General features: G+C 36.7%; 1 pseudogene; it reads right to left on the bottom strand.

Moving 5' to 3' along the window:
• Positions 1-782: 782 nt before the first annotated feature.
• On the bottom strand, positions 783-7,788 carry LOC124990952 (olfactory receptor 6P1-like; annotated as a pseudogene).
• Between the last annotated feature and the right edge of the window lie 9,139 nt (positions 7,789-16,927).

The following is a 16,927-nucleotide window of genomic DNA, read 5'->3' as shown; positions in this document are numbered from 1 at the left end:
TAAGACACTTTCTGTTCATATGGTCCTTTGCCTGGGGACAAAATTTTAATATTTGACAACAGTATGGCCCAGACACCAACTAGTTGAAACAGATGCGACCTATAATGTTGGAGAAGAATCTTTGTAAAAGCTTTCTAACACACTTTAGCAACTACCTATTTGATATTCAATCAGTTAACCAGTTTCATATCTTCCTGAGATTTAAAAATGAAGAGGGTATTTAGCCATATTCATTGGTGCATTTATGATTTAATACCAAGCTGTACATTTCTCTATGCTGACTTTCAGTGGGATATCAGGTGTATAGAGATAGGTATTTATCAGATGACATGAGATTTTTCTTGGGGATGAATGTGTAATTTTACATTTTCTCATAAAAGTTGGATTTAATAATATGGATCTTCAAAATTTATTTTTCTCATATTAGATTTTCTCATGTACAAAGTAATGAACTTGGTTTTCAGTAGGAAAACTGAAACCATTTGTTAAACAGGAGTTCCTAGGATGTTTTAAAAAAATTATTCTTGGTGGAGTTCAACTCAGATATACTCTATTAGACTCTCCATGTATATTCTGGAATTCTTCATGTTAACAAGAAGCTAAACCAAACTTAATTTGGAAACTCCTGTACAAAATCAGTAGCTTATTAGAAGATTCCTACACAGTATTTAGAGAAACCATGGACTATTGATACTTATATTCCCTTTTGGCCCACTCTGTGACTCCTTGATGAGGTCTGATTAACACTCTGTCACTTTCTCCCTGCCTGGATCTGCCACACATCAGTCTGGAGCATCCTGAGGATAGTGACATCTGCCCAGGACTGACTTTCGGAAGGCATCCTTCACCTCCTTGTTTCTCAGGCAGTAGATGGCTGGGTTGAGGAATAATACAATGACAGTGTAGAGCACAGAGATGATTTTGTTGTGGTTGAAGATATATAGCTCAGGACCATGCATAGGTGAAGAGAGTGAAGGAGAAACAGATGACAACCACTGCCAGGTGAGAGGCTCAAGTGGAGAAAGCTGTGTGACATCCTTGGGCAGTTGGGATCCTCAGGATGGTGGTAATGATCATAGCATAAGATGAAATCACAGCCACCAGAGGGAGCAGAATCATCATGGTTTTAGGCCCACAGACCTATGGAATCACCAATGTTTTCTAAAATAATGATCTATTTATTTTGCTCCTTGTCAGAGCAGGTGAGGTTAAGCAGTGGGGAGATACACAGAAAAAGTTGTTGACGATGTTAGGTCACAGTAGTACAGTGGGAAATGAACAGAAGCTTCATCATGGAGCTGAAGAATCGGCTTCCCCAAGAGGCAGCAGCAGCAAGAGGAGCGGTAAGGCTGGAAGGCAGGAGATTAAGGTATCGGAAAGGATCACAGATGACCAGGTAGCAGTCATAGGCCATCATGGCTGGCAGGACACACGTTCTCCAACAATGTCAACAGATAAATTGCAAAAAAGAAGACAAAGAGGAGCAGCTGGAGGGTGGAGATGTGGGGAAACCCACCAAGACAAACTCTTCCACATGGCCTCCACTCAAATTTCTCATGATCTCTGTCCACTTGAGTGCCTGAAAAGGTAACAGGAAGAGAAAAAGGTCGAAAGACAGGTGGATCAAACCTCTAACATCTTCTCACAGACCGTAACCACTAAAGAAAGTCAGTGGTATATTATCAATTATTATTTTATCATTTTTTCCTTCCTTTTTGCTGTTTTACCTTCCATTTCAGGGTTGAGGACTGGACTTAATAACTAGCAATCTTAACAATGGTATTTGATGAATACTTACTGAGAGATTTCAGAACCAGTCTTGGTATTTTGATTCTTCTTGTTGTTTTAATCCATGACATGCTCTTCTTTCACTTCCTCGGTAATATCAACAAACTCCTGAGCTCTATAGCATCTTTACTCCATATTTATTGAAAGAACAAATATATCAAAGAAGGTAACAGCAAACTGGAGCCTGAGAGTTTATCTCTCACAGGAAATTAAGAAGTTGTAACTTGAAGAGATTTTTTTGAGCTGTAAACAAAGCAACGTAGCAGAAGGAAGGTTGGTTTGAAAAGTGTTCCTTCACAACTAGAGAAACAATTCAGAATAGAAATTAGGAAACTCTGTTTCAGAAAAGAGTACATTTTTCCCATTCATTTAACAACTATTTTTTCAGTACATTCTTTGCGCCAGAGTTAGACTGCATTATTTCTGGGCTGGTGTGGTAGGTCAAAAAAATATCCTGCATACTGTGTACTGTGGTGGTTCCTGTAGTTTCAGTTACTCAGGTGGTTGAGGCAATAGATTGCTTGAGCCAGGAGTTTGGGACAAGGTTGGGCAACATAGTGAGACTCTGGATAAAAACTGAAAAACAAAAACAAAAAGGTATGTATGTTCTAAGTTCTGGAATTTATATATGGTATAAAGACTTTTTGAATGTGATTGAATTAAGAATTTGGGGATGATATGATTATTCTGATTATCTAGATGGTCCTTAAATGCAAAGGGCCCTTTAAAAAAGAGAGAGAGAGAAATTTGAAATAGACACAGAGAGGAAAAGCAAAGTGAACATGGAGCAGAGATTTGAAGAAGAGATTACAAGCCCTAGAAGTTGGAATGACTTGATCACCAGGTAAGGAATGCTGGCAGTCACAAGAAGCTAGAAGAGACAAAGCAGGAATTCACCCACAGAACTTCCAGAGGAAGCATGACCCTGCCAACACCTTGAATTCAGCCAAGTGATACAGATTTCTGACTTCTGGACTGCAGGACTATAAGAGAGTAAAGCTCTGTTGTTCTAAGTCAGCAAATTGTGTCAATTTGTTACAGCAGCCACAGGAAATTGGAAAGACTGCAAAAGAAAAGAGGTGATCCCCCTAATCATTCTGCTATGCCTTTCCTGTCTCCTATCAACCTTGCCAGTGACCTGATATCTCCAGAGAACCTCTGGTAAAACTGAAGATTTGACTTGTGCTAGGGTCATATGTGAGATATCATCAGTCATTTCCAGTTTTGGCAGGACTTAAGCCCTTTATATTTATTCCCTTTAAGAAAAATTTAAAAGGGCTAGGTCCTGTGGCATATGCCTGTATTCCCAAGCAACTCAGGAGACTGAGGCAGGAAGATGGTAGGTTCAAGGCCAGTCTCAGTAATTCAAGGAGGCACTAGGCAACTTAGCAAGACCCTATGTTAAAGTAAAAAAAATAAAAGAACTGGGGATATAGCTCAGTAGTAGAGCACCCCTGAATTAAATTCCTACTACGATAAATAAATAAATAAATAAAATTTAAAATACTATGCCAGCTTGATAAATTCTTTTAATCAGACATTTCTATAGTTAAATGAACTCTTAATTCCACTGCATCAGTAATATTGACCTTTCTAAATGAAACTACTATATCACTTCCTTATAGGTTCAATGGAATCTAAATATCAAAGCCATGATACCCACTAAAACTTATTTCAAAAATTATGTAAATAAGTGTCTTTAAAATATGGGAATTTTTACATTATTTATCTCATCATAGTCACAATTCATAGTAATGTAATGTCTTTGTATAATTGCAAGTCTTTTATGAATTTCTCTATAACTGTCTACATGTTTTTTGTTTTCTGTACTCTTGCGATTATAAGTGCTTTGTAAAATAATTTCCTCTAGATATTATATATTTAGCATACATTTAGCCAAAATAACAAATATATAATAAATTTTGAAAAACTATATTAGAAACAATATTAAAAATTTATTGGAAAAACCATCTTCTAATAATGTGGACTGAGCTTTTTTTCAGTTCTTACGTGCATTCATGACTATTACCACAAATGAGAAAGATTTCAGCATCAATTTCCTTTTGACTTTTCACTTCGGATATATAAACAAGGAGTGGGATAGCTGGGTCAAATGGTGGTTCCATTCCAAGTTTTCTAAGGAATCTCCACACTGCTTTCCAGAGTGGTTGCACTAATTTACAATCCCAACAGCAATGGATGAGTGTACCTTTTTCCCCACATCCTCGCCAACACCTGTTGTTGCTTGTATTTTTGATAATCGCCATTCTAATTGGGGTGAGATGAAATCTTAGGGTAGTTTTGATTTGCATTTCTCTTATTACTAGAGATGTTGAACATTTTTTCATGTATCTGTTGATTGTTTGTAGATCCTCTACTGTGAAGAGTCTGCTCATTTTCTTAGTCCATTTGTAGGCTCTGCAGCCACTTTAAAAGCCAGCCTGTAAATGGAGACCTTGCGCCCAGAGGTACTTGTAACCCTAATTTCCTGTCCGCTCCTCTGTAACCTTTCACATTATTATTATCATTGGTTTTTAACTCAATTGTTGAAAATGGAATCCTGTTTATGATTCAAATTGGCTTAATATTGCCAAAACTTTTCTACAGGCAAGACAACTTTGGTCCCTAATCTCTTCTGGGTACCATCTCTTCCCCTTTTTTGTGCCCTGCTTCAAACCTGCCCTCCCTTTTGGAAGCTGTTCTCCTACATAGACTATGTCTGGGTACACTGTCCAGATCGTTCCTATCGCAGCAAGTATATCAGTGTGCAATGGACTTGTGTTTAATGGTTCTTTCTTTACCTATTTATTGTAACTGCTGGGCTGTGCCTCTTCCTTCTCATCAGTTTGGAAACCACCTTTCTCCTCTGTTAACACTTGGAGATTTTCATGACATCAGAGCAGCATTCTACCATCAGAGCAGCACAGGCCAGCTGAACCTGAAATTCTCACATCAACCCAATGATAAGCTCTTTAAATGCAACCTACTCATTTGACAAGTAATATTCCTAAAAATAACTCATGGGGAAGAGCTTGATGATTCCTTCCAATGCGGTTCTTCCAGAATCAAGAGCAGCTCTCGACTGCTAGGTCCTCGGGACTAAAGGATATTGATGGTATTGAGCAAACCATCTTCTGCCTGCTTTGAATACTCCTTTCACGGTCAACCAGCCTAATACCTATTGCTCATCCATCTAATTTAAACTTCCAGCACATCAGAGTTCTTCAAGGTGCCACACTGTTTTTTAACTATGGTCTTTTGCACATGAATAATTGCAATAAACATGAATGTCTCTGTGAAGACTTTGTCCAATAGGTCCCTCACATCTATTGCTGTGACCATGACTCTGATCCATGAGGTAATGTATTTACTGGCACTTTTCCTACTGAAGAGCAGAAACTCTTATTTATCTATCCTACTTGAAAGTCAGTTCTTTATACCTGATATGTGACCAATAAATAGTTATCAGATGATTTAAGTAAATAAGGCAATAATTGAAAAATCTGGGAATGTAATATTTTGTCTTGTCTCAGGGACAGAGACAAATAGTGCTGTCAAATAGTGCTGCTGTTGCTGAAATATGCTATTCCTACATCATTAGAGTATGACAAACAGAAAATTTGGCTGAAGAGGTTTTAGCTTACAAAGTAAAATAAATAGATCATTATTTTAGAAAACATTGGTGATTCCATAGGTCTGTGGGCCTAAAACCACGCAAACATCTTTTGGATCACTTAATTGGTTATTTGCACAGGCAAAATGCTCTGAATTTCTGGTGTTATATAAATGAAGCTTTAACACTCCATTTTCTGGCCTCCTATGGTTCCCCCAGGAAACAGCACAGACCTTCATCAAAGACACATTGGTAGAGCCCCATACATCATCACATCCCTGTTTTGAAGGAAACTTGTTTTTGTTTTTTTCTCTTGAATTCTTCCTGTGATCATTACAAATTGAAGACTCTCAATGCCTTAGCTAAGAATTCAGTGAATCAGCTACTGAGAACTGACTGGAGTTCTAATTGCCCTCTCAGTCTGTGTCCACAGGCATTAAGGAAGGTTTAGTGAAATGCATTGTGGTGCGCCAGACACTGAGTTCTTTCCATATACTGACTTAATCCTCACAACAGCACCATGGGTCTAAGCACCTTTATCTGTAATTGAAACAAATATGAGTGTTTTTTTCCTCAAGGCCACACATTTAGGAAATGGCCACACTTGGATAAGTGCAGATTATCCATGGAGTTATGACTACAAACTTAACCTCTATCCTATATATGTTCTATGGAAAGAAGTATATGTCCCTGGGTATAGCCAGATGGGCTCATTTATGTAAAACTATGTTCGTTTGTTTGGCTTCTGTATGTATGACAGTTAAAGTCTATCCATAGTTGTTTAAAATTGCATTTGAATTCAGTCTGTGTTAATATGGACATGGTAGGTATGACTTTGGGCCTGGTCTTAGGGCAAAGGGAACACCATCCCCAAAAGATTTTGAGATTGACTCCTGCTTCCTTACCACTGCCCTTTGCTTTCTGAGTTTCCCCTTAACCATAAATAATTTCCTGCCTTATCTGACATCATTATAAGTCTCCAAAGTTTTACCACAGTCTCACTTAAAAATATCTCTTTTGAAATGCAAATCAAAACCATAAGGAGTTAACATCTGGGACCAGTCAGATGGCTATTATCAAAAAAACACAAGACAATAAATGTCGGCAAGGATATAGAAAAAAGGGAACTCTTAACACTGTTGGTGGGCATGTAAATTAGCACAACCATTAGACAACAGTATGGGGGCTCCTCTGAAAACAAAACAAAAAAAATTTGTCTGCCATCTGATCCAACTACTTCACTTCAGAGTAAATAGTCAAAGGAAATGAAATCAGCATATCAAAGAGATACCTGCACACCCAACTTTATTTTAGTACTAGTCACAATCCACCAAGATTTGAAATCAACTGAGGTATCCATCAAACGATGAAAGAATAAAGAAAATATGTGTACAAAATGGGATATCATTTAGCTATTTAAAAAAGTATGAAATCCTCTCAATTGCAGCAAGATGCATGTCTCTGGAGGACACTGTGTTAAGCAAAATAAACCAGACACAGAATGACAAGTACCTTATGTTTTCTTTCATATGTAGAAGCTAAAAAGTTGGTCTCAAAGTGGAAAAGAGTAGAAGAGAGATTACTAGAGGCTATGAAGTGTAAAGGAAAAGAAAGACAAGACAGAGGAGGGTTGGATATTGGGTACCTAGACACAGTGAGACAGAAATAATTTCCAATGTTTGACAGAACAGTAAGAGACTATAGTTTACAGTAACCCATTGTCTGTTATGAAGAACTATAAGAGAGAAACTTAAAGACCCCAAACACATATCATGAGATGGAAATATGAGTTACCCTACTTTGATCATCACACATTATAAACATGTGTTGAAATATTACACTGTATCCCATAAAGATCAGGACATGTTTGTTAAAAAGAACTAAAATGAAAACATCCCTTATACCTGTGAATGTTTCAAATGTATTTTAAAGGTACCATCTCCATAATCATAATTCATGCTTATAGCATTAAAATAGCAGGTATTCGCTATGAAATGTTTAGATCATTAAGATTTTTCAGATTTGAAGCACATTGAACATCTGGGGAAATTTAAATTTCTCCAAACCACAGGGAACACTGGACGATCTGAGAGCGTCCATTGTGCCTTAGGGCAACTCTTCCCACAGAGGCTTCCCAAGTTCCCTTCTTGCCTGCTCTCCACTTTCACTCTCACCTCTGTCCTTGGGCGTTTGTCAATGGCTGGTTACCTGTTCCTTCTGGGCTGGCATGGTCTGTCCCAGGCACATTTCAAGAAAACTCATACTTCATGATGGTCTCTGAGTCATTTGTGGCATTACAGGACAGATGTCGAACAGATGGGTCCTGAAACCAACAGCGGCAGCTGCGACCAGCCTTTATCATCAGGATTGTCCCTCATCAGGGACATAGCCCCTTAGGACCTACTGTCACGGAGACCTGCCTCCTCCGACAGGACTGTGTTTAAGTCACCTCACGGACAATTTGTCCTAGACACAGGTGATACACTGAATGTGCAAGTTGGGTGCAGTGTCTCCTCTGAGATAGAATAAAATCCTCACATTCACTGCCTGAATGACAGCCATCTGTTTTAGTCACTTTACAGTAAAATTATAATGTTTCTCAGTGTAGAACTGTTTGAATATATCCTTGCTATAGTCTGAATTTTGAATGTCTCCCAAAGACTCATGTCTTGAAGGCTTAGTCTCCAGTCTGTGACACTGTTGAGAGGTGGTAGAACATTTAGTACATGGTGCACATTGGAAGTAAGTTAGATCATTGGAGGTGTTGCCTTGAAGGAGATATTGGGATCCTGGCCCTTCCTTTCCTCTCTTTTCCTTTTTGGCTGTGATCAGGTTCATGTGTTCCACCACCATAGAGCTACCACTATGATGTATGGCTTTTCCATAGTTCCAAAAGCAACAGAGTAAACTAACCATGGTCTCAAACCTCTGGAAATATGAGCCAAAATAGCCTTACCCTCTTTTTAAGTTAATTCTCTCAAGTATTTTTTCACAGCAATAAAAAGCTGACTAACACTGAAAATTGATACTAAAAGTTGTGTAGTTGCTGTGACTGTAACTAGTAATTTGGTTCAGAAGTCTTTCAAACTGATTTTCAGGAGGAATTTGGAAAAATTTGGAGAAACAAGCAGAGAAAACTTAGAATGATATAATGGATCTAAATGGGTTGTTCTGGTGAAGTTTCAGGAGAATAGAATGCTGATAGAAATCCACACAGTAAAGGTTATGCTCATGAGGTCTCAGATGGAATTAAGGTCTTTATTGGAAATTGAACTAAAAGTCATCTATGTTACATTATTGCAAAAAAATTGTGTTTTCTTTTGTCTTTGTCCTGAGACTTTGTGAAAGGATCACTTTAAATATGTTATACTAGTTTATCTGGCAGAGAAAATTTTAGAGAATTCTACCATGTTCAGCTGTCCAGGAACTACACGATGCAGATTCATACCATTCATGTAATCATACATGTACATAGGGTAATGATGTCTGTCTCATTCCATCATTTTTCATACCCTCTCTCCCTCTCATTTCCTTCTACATAATCTAAAGTTCCTCCATTCTTCTCTCACTTCCTACCCCCCCACCACCACCATTATATATCATCATCCACTTATCAGGGACAACATTCAGCCTTTGGATTTTTGGGGATTGGCTTATTTCACTTAGCATGATATTCTCCAATTCCATCTATTTATTTGCAAATGCCATAATATTATTCTTATTTATGACTGAATAATATTCCATTGTGTATATATACCACATTTTTTTTATATCCATTCATCTGTTGAAGGGCATCTAGGTTGGTTCCATAATCCAGCTATTGTGAATTGAGCTGCTTTTCCACATGAACTTCAGGTATAGCACTTATCTCTAAAATTTATAAAGAACTTACAAAACTTTACACCAAAAATACAAAGAACTCAGTAAATAAATGGACCACAGAACTGGACAGACATTTTACAGCAGAAGACATACAGGTGATTAATAAATATATCAAAGAGTGTTCAACATCTTTAGTAATTAGAGAAATGCAAATTAAAATAACTCTAAGATTTCAACTTACTCTGATTAGAATGGCTATTATCAAGAACACAAACAATAATAGATGTTGATGTGGATGTGAGGAAAAAGGCACACTTTTACATTGCTGGTGGAGTTGCAAATTGGTACAGCCACTCTGGAAAGCAGTGCGGAGATTCCTCAGAAAGCTTGGAATGGACCCCCACTTTGGACCCAGTTATCCCACTCCTCAGTTTATACCCAAAGGACTTAAAATCAGCAAACTACAGTAACACAGCCACATCAATGTTTATAAAAAGTTATTTTATTAAAAGAAAAATTTAAAAATTTTGTACCTAGTACAGCATTGCTGTAGAATTTACATGTAACATTTTACATGGTAGTTTAAGTCTGTGAGTTTCTTAATTGTGGAAAAATTAACAACTGATTCTGGGCTTTTGTTAGAACATGCCAGTGCCACTCACTCAGCCCTGGCATGTATGAAGACACATCAGTGTTGGCTCTACTGTCACTTGGAAGTTCAGGTGCAGCATAAATTTTTGTCAGTTAGCTCTAGTACCTGGAGTTTGTTTTCTTTCTCTTATTTATTTTACTTTTTATGTATTTTTTAGTTAAAAGTTTAAGATGGTAATATACAGTCCTTGTTTGTATAAATATGCCAAAATAGACTCTACTGTCATGCATAACTAAAAAGAACAAATAAAAAGTAAAAAAGTAAAAGTATATTAAAAAATAAATAAATAAGAGTTTAAGGGGGAAAGTATCAGTGTCTTACTTTGAACTATAATGGTTTGTATATTCAACATTTGAAGTACATTCTATTTTGTTGTGCTCTTGTTTCAATGTGTACTCAAGTAGATTTTCTGAAATATAGAAATAAAAGTTTAAGAAAAACACCTAAGATAAATCAAAAGAAGGAAGGGTCATGTTTTCGTCAACATTTTCACAATGTGATCAAAAAATCTGACAAGAACAATTTTAGAGAAGGAAACGTTTATTTGGTGCTCACAATTTCTAAGGTATCAGCCCTTAGATGGTCAACACCATTGCAGTGGACCCAGGGTGAGGCAGAGACCATGGTGGGAGAGTGTGGAGGAGAAAAGCAGCTCAGGACGTGGCAATCAGGAAGCAAAGAGCTCAGTGCACCAGGGACAAAATGTAAACTCCAAAGGCATTTCCCCAGTGACCTACCTCCTCCAGTCACTCCCTACCTGCCTACAGGTACTGCCCTGTTAACCCATGTCAGTGGATTAAAAAGTGATTGTTAACCCAATCATTTTACCTCTGAAAATTCTTTTCTAACCATGAGCTTTTGGATGACACCTCACATCTAAACCATAGAGATCATTTTGGCTCTTGATTTCAGATCATAGTCACTCGGCCTTGTTACTTTGGACCTGTGGAACCACAGTACATTATGATGAGAGTATGTGGAGGAGGCCTGTTCATCTAATGCATCGGGAAGAAAAAAAAATGGTAATAATCCTGAGATATCCTTATCAAGGGAATTTCCCCAATTCCCTAACGACCTAACTTCCTTCCACTAGGCCCCATCTACTAAATGTTCCCCCAGTGTCACTGCCTAGGGACAAAGCCCTAACACATGCCCTTTTGGATCCAAACTATGGCACTTAACATCTCTGTTCTGTGAGCATATATCTCCCTCTGGCTGTGCACAGTGACCTTTATTTTTCAATGTTCATGCCATTAAATGTGAATGACTGTCTACAATATCTGGCTTCCAAAAGGGTAAAAGAATAAAATGAAGGGGGATAAGTAGACACCAGAATATCATATTTTCTGAAAGTCACTTCAACCAGCCAGAGAGAAAGAGCTTATAACAATGTGGAGAGGTAAAGTAACAATGATCATTCCTGTTTTTTGTCTACATCTCTGATCAGAAGCAGCTATCAGCACATAAATCATTGATACTTGGACAACAGCACTCTTTTTTGCTCACCCTGGATCTCCAGAAGCTTGTGCATTGTTGTCTGCCTCACAGTTGAAGAGTTGGGGGATGGGAATCTGCTTTTTTACCAAGACTTTAACCAAATTTAACCACAATTTATCATGCAAGCTTTCACATAGAAGTTACAGTAAAACAGAATTCTAAAATAATTACATCAGTCAGATTCTACCAATGCAATTTCTATCTGGGCAAGGAGAAAAATTCTGTTGCTTCCTAATCTTCCATCTTCCCAGAAATCTCCTCTCCAGTTGATTTTTGTATATGGATCTTGTATACTGTAACTCATCATATATTAGTTCTAATAGTTTTTGGTGAATTTTTTAGGATTTTCTATATATAAGATCATGTTCTCTATGAATAGAAGTCATTTTCCTTCATCCTTTCTTATCTAGGTGACTTTTATTTCCATTTCTTGCCTAATTTCCTGACTAGTATCTTCTTCAGTACATGGTGAGTATTTAGATTGGTTTGTTTGTAGATTGCCTTTCTCCAGATCTTAGGGAGAGAGCATGCAGTCTCTGATCATTAAATATGATGTTAGCTGTTTTGATAGTTTTCATTTGTTTTATAGATGCCTTTTATCAGGTGGGAGAGTTTTCTTCTATTTAAGCCATTTTTATGGAAGAGTATTGGATTTTGTCAAATGCTTTTTCTGCATCTTTTGAGCTAGATGAAAATGTAAACTTTGCTTCTTAGCCTACTAATTGATGTGTTAGATTAACTTATTGTTGATGTTTGTGTCCATTAACTTTTAATTGGTGAGAAAAATTCACAACAAGAACAACTTAGAGGAGGAAATATTTATTTTGGCTCACAGATGCAGAGGTTCACCCATAGTTAGATGACTTCCTTGCTATAAACGAGGTGAAACAGCATAGCATGGAAGAAGGTATATTTGTCAGCTTTTTCACTGCTATGACTAAAAGATCTGACCAGAACAATTTTAGGGGAGGAAAAGTTTATTTGATGGCTCATAGTTTCAGAGGTCTTAGTTCATAGGAGGCCAGCTCCATTCCTTGGAGCTTGAGGTGAGGCAGAACATCATCACGGAAGAGTGTGGCAGAGGGAAGCAGCTCACATGGTGAAGAGAGAGAGAGAGAGAGAGAGAGAGAGAGAGAGCACTCTCCAGATACAAAATATATACCCCATAGCCAATGAACCATTTCCTCCAGTCACACCCCATCTGCCTCCAGTTACTACTCAGTTAATTCCATCAGGGATTAATTCACTGATTAAATTAAGGAGGTAACCCAATCTTTCTCCTCCAAATCTTGCACTGTCTCACATGTGAGCTTTTGGGGGATATTACATCTAAACCATAACAAAGGGCCTAGTGAAGGAAAGATGCTCAATTCATGGCAGTCAGTAAGCAAAGATGAGAGAGAGAGAGAGAGAGAGAGAGAGAGAGAGAGAGAGAGAGAGAGAGAGAAAGGGTCACAGTCTTCAGGGGTATATATAATCCAAGACCATGTCCACAGTAAGCTTCTTCCTCCATCCATGCCCACTTCCTTCAGTAGTCCATTTAAATGATTAATCTTTAAAATAGATTAATCCACTGTTGATGTTATAGCCCTAATAATTTCCTAAAATCCCCACTTCCAAACCTTGCTGAATTTGGGATTATGCTTTAAAAACATGAGATTCTGGGGGGAAATTTACAGACCCAAACCATGGCATTCTGCCCCTGGCCCCTAAAACTCGTGCCTACTTCAAAATGCAAAATATCTTCAGTTCATTTCCAAGAATCCCCATAGTCTTAACAGTTCTAGCATAATTCAAAAGCCCAATTCCAAAGCCTCCTCTGAGATACAGGGCAATCCTTATCCATGAGCCTCTGTAAAAATGAAAAGCAAATTACCTACATCCAATATACATCCAATATACAACCAGAGTAAACAATCCTATTAGAAAAGGGAGGAATGGGAAATAGAAAGAAGGATTGAGACAAAAGCAGTGGGGCAAATACTAAGTCCTGTGTCCCCATGTTTGGCATCTGGAGCACATGATACTGAAACATGGACCACAAAGTGCTTGGCAGTCCTGACCATATGGCCTTGCCAGTTGCAGCTTACATGGACTTTCTCTTTGGTGGCTACTTTGCTTTCTGCCTGTAGTTCTCCTCTACAGATATTCCACATTCCTAGCATACCTTAATCCCTGAGGTCTCCACTGCAGCTTCACTCTCACAGCTTCATAAATTACCCTTTCAGAAGCTGCCCACAAAAATTCGAACCCTGCTATACTTTGTCAGGTCTTCCAGGTCTTATTTTGAAATCTCAGTGGAAGTCTCTGTGGCCCCATAACTCCAACATCTTGCATTCCTGCAGAATCATCATCATGTGGACAAAACCAAGATCTGACACCAACTGGAGCAGTATCCAGGTACCCTTGGGCTATGGCTATAATAGGTTCTGAGTTACTGAATGGCTGAGAGTGGTGAAATGAATCCTGGTGAAACAACTTTCTGGGAACCCCTATGCAATTAGAATGCCCCTGTGACCTCTTCTCAAACATATTTTCACTTTTACATACTTGAGCCTGCCATGCATGTGCTCTTGATGATTCCTGAGATGCCCTCAAGGCATTTTTCCTATTGTCTCTGCTAAAATTAATTCGCTTCTCTTCAGTGGCTACAATCTCTTCAGCAAGCACACCTTCCTGGCTCCAATTTTACATGTGCTTCATCTCTGGTCAAATTACAGGTTTTTCAAATATTTACTCTTTGCTTTTCATCCCAATTCTCACAGTGAACCTGGCTAAAAATCATGAGGAATACTAATGTCACTGCTTCAATGCTATGCTGCCTTAAAAATTTCTCCACCAGATTAATTAGTCCATCCTCTTAAATTCAGCCTCACATAAAATCTCATGGTATGAACAAAATGTGGACAAGAGTTTTTGTCAGAATGGAACATGAATGGCCTCCAGTCCAATTCTTAATAGAATTCTCACGAGTACAGACTTTACTGTCCACTTTTGTATCAGGACTCTGGTCTCTTGGGTTCACAGCAGAATTGCTCTTTATATTCTCTTTATGACATTATAAGAATTCTTTAGTCTCCATCTCCAAACATTTACAAACTTCTCCCACAAAGCAGTTCCAAAGAATTCTGAACTACATTGTCAGGTTAGTCACAACAATTCTATTCTTGGTACTAATTTCTGTGTTGATCATATTTTCATTCTGTGATCAAAATACTTGACCAGAATAATTTAGAGAAAGAATATTTTATTTTGGCTCAGGCTCAAGTTTTCAGAGGTTTCAGTTCATAGTCAGTCATATCCATTGCTCTGGGTCTGAGGTAAAGCCAAACATCATGCCAGAAGGCATGGTGGAGGAAAGCTGCTCAGTTCATGGCAGCCAGGAAGTTGAGGAATGGTCCAAGGACAAATGTAGTTCAAGGTCATGACCCATGTGAGTTACTTCCTCTTGTCATGTCCGCCTGCATAGTAACTACTCATAATACATTGAAATTATTAATCCATCAAATGGATTAATCAATTGATGGGATTGCCACTCTAATCACTGCCTAATAGCGCCACCTCTGAACCTTCTTGTATTGGGTATCATACTTTAAAAACATGAGTATTGGCGAGCTGGGGGAAGGGGGATAACAGTGTAAACTAATCTATGTCCCCAGGATAAATACCTCTGTGTTACGGTATATAATTTCTTTCACATGTTACTGGATTACATTTGGTATTTTTCTTTTTGTATATTGATGCTTCCTTTCAGATTTATAAAAGATTTGGTGTATACATTTCTAGTTTTGTCTGGTTTGCTTTGGGTATGATAATTGACCCATTAATTCTCAATTTTCAATTCTGTGAAAATTTCAATGAATTTGACACAGGTAAAAGGTTGAAAATAATTGAAAAATGTTGAAAATAATAATCTAGAGCTTATATTTTTATATATCTTTTATATATACTTTCATTTATATTCAAAAGCTCTAATCATTCACCTATCACTTTTCTCAAAAACAGAATTCTAGAAAAACAAACAATATTTATTTTAAAAGTTAGTGTAAATGCTATATTTGATGCTAAATTTAAGTTTTAATAGGTGTTCACATCTGGGACAATGGTACTTAACAGGCTAATGGTGGCCTCATTAAATGAAGCCAGAATTATTCCCTCTATTCTATTTTTAGAAAGAGTTTGAGAAGAATTTCTGTTAATTCCTCTTTCAGTGATAGAATTCAATGGTGAAGCCATTTTGCATGGGTTTTTCTTTGAAAGTAGTATATTGTTAGTATTAATCCATTATATTCTCTTATTGTAGATTTACCTAAATCATCTATTTCTTCTTGAGTAAATTTTGATAGCTTATGTCTTTTAAGTCTTTTGTTGAAATTATTTTATTTATTGACATACTATTGTTCACATTATTTTTTCTGATTCTCTTTGTTTTTTAAAATTAATAGTAATATATCCTCTTTCATCTATGTTCTAATAATTTGAGCTTCCTCTTTTTTCTTGATCAAAATTGCCAATTTTATTCTTTTTTATACAAAGAAATAACTTTTGAATTCATTTGTTTTCTCTGTTGCTTTCAATTCTATATTCCACTAGTTACTCCTTAGTCTGTCTTTTCTCATTATTTCTATTTGATTTAGGTTTATTTTGTCACCCTCCAGTGTCTTAAGACTTAAGAATTTTAGTTATTGATTTAAAATATTTCTCTTTTCTTAAATACCATTAATAGCTGTAAATTTTATTTTAACACAATTCAATCTTCATCATTTAAATTTTGAAATCATGTGTTGATTTTAATTAATCTCAAAGTATTTTTTATTTTCCCTTTCCATTTTTATTTCTTTGACCCATTTGTAACTTATTGTGTTTAATTTTCACATTTTTGTGAGTTTCCCAAATTTTCCTTTAATATTTATTTCAAATTTTATTCCATTCTGATAAAAGAACATAGTTCATATTACTTCTATTATTTTAAGTTTTTTGTTTGTTTTATTTCCCAGTACATGGTGTATCCTATAGAATGTTCCATGTGAACTTGAATAGTGTGTACATTCTTTTATTATTAAGAATAGTATTCTTTAAATTCTGTTAATTCTAACAGAATTCTCCAAGTTTTTATTTCCTTGTTGATTTTCAGTATTATTGTTTTACCCATTATTTAAAAATGGGGTATTGAAGTTTCTTACTGACATTTTTGAATTGTCTATTTTTCCTTTCATTTTTCTCAGGTTTTACTTCAGGTGTATTAGCACTCTGTATTAAATGCCTGCATATATTTATACTCACTATATCTTCCTGGGATATTTATCCTCTTATAATTATCAAGTTTATCCTTTAGCTTTAGTAGCACTTTTTTTCAAAGTTTATTTTGTCTGATGTTATTATAGGCACTATAATAACTTTGTGATTTTCTGCTTTATGTCTTTTTGTAGCCTTCAACTTTCAACATATTTGTATCTTTGATTGTAAAGTGTACATTTCATAGACAGTACATAGTTGGATCATTTTTATCTTTGCTCTTAATTAAATTTCTCATCCAACCATATTTAATGATATTA

The sequence above is a fragment of the Sciurus carolinensis genome, chromosome 1, assembly GCF_902686445.1.
Source record: "Sciurus carolinensis chromosome 1, mSciCar1.2, whole genome shotgun sequence".
NCBI lineage: Eukaryota > Metazoa > Chordata > Mammalia > Rodentia > Sciuridae > Sciurus > Sciurus carolinensis.
This window is presented reverse-complemented; position numbering and strand designations above follow the sequence as displayed.